This window comes from Gossypium arboreum, chromosome 9 (assembly GCF_025698485.1).
Source record: "Gossypium arboreum isolate Shixiya-1 chromosome 9, ASM2569848v2, whole genome shotgun sequence".
Taxonomy (NCBI): domain Eukaryota; kingdom Viridiplantae; phylum Streptophyta; class Magnoliopsida; order Malvales; family Malvaceae; genus Gossypium; species Gossypium arboreum.
Window position 1 is genome coordinate 10,476,039 of NC_069078.1, and position 3,182 is coordinate 10,479,220.

The 3,182-nt window shown below is 38.9% G+C and overlaps 1 non-coding gene across 1 annotated transcript; it reads left to right on the forward strand.

Annotated features, from left to right (window-relative positions):
* The first annotated feature begins 2,202 nt into the window (after positions 1-2,202).
* Positions 2,203-2,309, forward strand: LOC128281248 (small nucleolar RNA R71). Its single transcript, XR_008271461.1, has one exon. It is a non-coding gene; the product is annotated as a small nucleolar RNA R71 (small nucleolar RNA).
* Positions 2,310-3,182: the final 873 nt, after the last annotated feature.

Genomic DNA, 3,182 nt, shown 5'->3' on the forward strand with positions numbered 1-3,182 from the left:
CATTTTATTGCAGCCCGTGTTGGGGAAATCTTTTGCCCTGTTTTCACACAGCCTTAAGCACACCCGTATGCTTGGCCGTGCCTCTGTGGAAACACCTGTATTCAAGATTTCTATTAGTAGGTTAGGAGTTAAATACCAAAATTTAAAGAAATTAATAATGTTAGTGCTCTGGTTGCCTCCCAAAAAGTGCTTATTTATAGTCTAAGCTCGACTTACCTCTCCGTTGAATGGTCATGGTGGTTCAAGGAGTTCATACTCCTCGTTCCTGTTATCAGTCTTGACAAAATAAGGTTTTAATCGGGTGTTGTTTACCTTAAAAGTGCCGAACTTGGGATGACTCACTTCCACCGTACCGAATGGAAAAATACTGAGTACTGTAAGAGGGATTTCCTCATTCGATGTGGTAGTGACAATGTGGGGATCTGCGGCATCTAATAAGACCTTATCACCAATCTTAAGTTGATTTGAAGAGATATCAGGCTCATTTTGGCGTAGTTTCGGTTTGTCGGGTGTTCTTGGTTTGTGCGTCCGCCATTCATCGAGTTCCTCGATTTGTAGTCTTCAATCTTCATGAATAGGTCCTCTACTATTGCTTAAGAATGACTCTGTGCTTCCTTCAGACTTATTTTCTGCAAAGTAGGTTGCACCATATTGTTAGGTTTAGTAAAATGGTTTAAATGATCACCTTCAATTCCTGATGTGTTACCAGAATTGTGAGCTTGAAGGGTGATTGTTTCGTCTCCCACCCGGAGTGTGAGTTCACCTATGCCAACATCAATGATGGTTTTAGCAGTTGCTAAAATAGGCCTTCCTAGAATTAAGGGAGTGTTGCTATCCTCTTCTATGTCTAGAACAATAAAGTCGACGGGAAATATAAATTTATCAATTTTAACTAGCACATCTTCAATAATACCTCTAGGGAATCTTATAGTTTTATCTGCTAATTGAATGCTCATCCTAGTCTGTTTGGGTTTCTCGAGACCTAGTTGCTTAAACATTTTGTAAGGCAAGATGTTGATACTAGCCCCTAGATCAGCTAATGCATGATTAACATCTAAACTACCAATTAAGCAAGGAATAGTAAAGCTCCCTGGGTCTTTTAGTTTGTTAGGTAGTTTAATTTGGAGAATGGCCGAGCAAACTGCATTTAGCTCCACATGCGACGCCTTGTCCAACTTCCGCTTATTTGCTAAAAGCTCTTTTAAGAATTTCATTGCGTTTGGCATCTGCGATAGAACTTCAATAAACGGTAAGTTAATATGTAATTTTTTTAAGTGTTTAAGGAATTTACCAAATTGTTCATTTGTGCGGTTTTTCCTTGTCATGTTGGGGTATGGGACACGAGGTTTATATTCTTCATTCACCATTTTGTTATGACTTACCTCACTTTTACCTTTGCTCACCACAGTTTCTTGCATCAATTCTAGCTCAGGGGCAGTGAATCCTTCCTTATCTTGAGTACTAATTGCGTTAAGGTGTTCCCTTGGGTTAGGTTCAGTATTACTTGGCAAGCTACCTTGTGATCGTTCGGAGATTAGTTTGGATATCTGGCCTATCTGAGTTTCGATTCCTTGGATCGATGCTTGTTGATTTTTAAGTGCTGTCTCGGTATTTTAAAAACGGGTTTCTGACACCGAGATGAATTTAGAGAGCATATCCTCAAGGTTTGGTTTCTTCTCTTGTTGATAAGGTGGCTGTTGATAGCCCAGAGGATGTTGTGGTCTTTGATTTCCTTGACCGGCCCACGAAAAATTGGGGTGGTTCCTCCAACCTACATTATAAGTGTTACTATATGGATTGTTTTGAGGTCGAGGATTATTACCCATGTAATTTAATTGCTCATTATCCATGTTGTGGCCATAAGGTTGGTGTTTCGAATGGTTTGTTCCACCGCTACTTGCTTCGCACTACATTATTGGGTGAACCTGTGAAGAACTAAGAAAACCATCAATCTTTTTATTTAAGAGTTCTACCTGATTAGAGAGCATGGTGACTGAATCGACGTTATAAACGGCAGCTGTTTTTGTTGGCTTTGTCCTCATGACTTTCCACTGATAGTTATTCAGTGACATTTCTTCAATAAATTCATAAGCCTCTTCAGGTGTTTTGTTGTTGATGGTTCCTCTAGCAGCTGTGTCAATCATCTGTCTTGTCGAGGGATTCACACCATTGTAGATCGTTTGAACTTGCAGCCATAAAGGTAACCCATGGTGAGGACACCTTCGCAATAGATCCTTGTATCTCTCCCATGCATCGTAAAGTGTTTCTAAGTCCATCTGCACAAAAGAAGAGATATCATTACGTAACTTAGCCGTTTTAGCTGATGGAAAATATTTTAGTAAAAATGTTTTAGTCATTTGTTCCCAAGTAGTGATAGACCCTCGTGGTAACGAGTTCAACCATTGTTTAGCTTTATTTCAAAGTGAAAAAGGGAATAACCGAAGGCGAATGGCATCGTTAGAAATGCCATTAATTTTGAAAATGTCGCAAAATTCCAGAAAATTCGCCAAGTGAGTGTTGGGATCCTCATCCTGCAAACCATCAAACTGAACAAACTGCTGTATCATCTGAATTGTGTTAGGTTTTAGTTCAAAATTATTTGCAGCAATAGCAGGTCTAACTATACTTGACTCAGTTCCTGTTAAAGAAGGTTTAGCCTAGTCATACATAGTGCGTAGGGCAGGATTTTGATTAACCGCAATTGCAGGAGGTAGCTGATTGCCTTGGTTTTTAGCCATCTCTTCGGTTGGGGGTTGATTATCGTCTTTTTGCTAGTTCTCCGTGTATCTTAAGCTGCGCCTTATTTCTCTTTGGTTTCTACAAACTGTATGATCGATTTCTTCGTCAAAAAGTAATGGTCCCAACAGGTTTCTTCTAGTCATAAACTATAAAAACCTGCCAAGAGAAAGAAAAAGTAAATTAATTAGTAATAATAATAAAATTAAATTAATTTGCAAGAAAAATAAATGGCTAAAGTAATAAAAATTTAGCGTTCCTAATATTCCAGTTCCCCGGCAACGGCGCCAAAAACTTGATCGCGAGTTTTCGTGATTGGTTTTAAATATTTATAATTACTTGTTCTTGAACTAACTATTATCGCGATGTAGGCAAGTGTACCTATCGACCAGTAGTATAGCTTTAGCAAGACCGGATTGTCGAACCCAAAGGAGCTAAAAGTACTA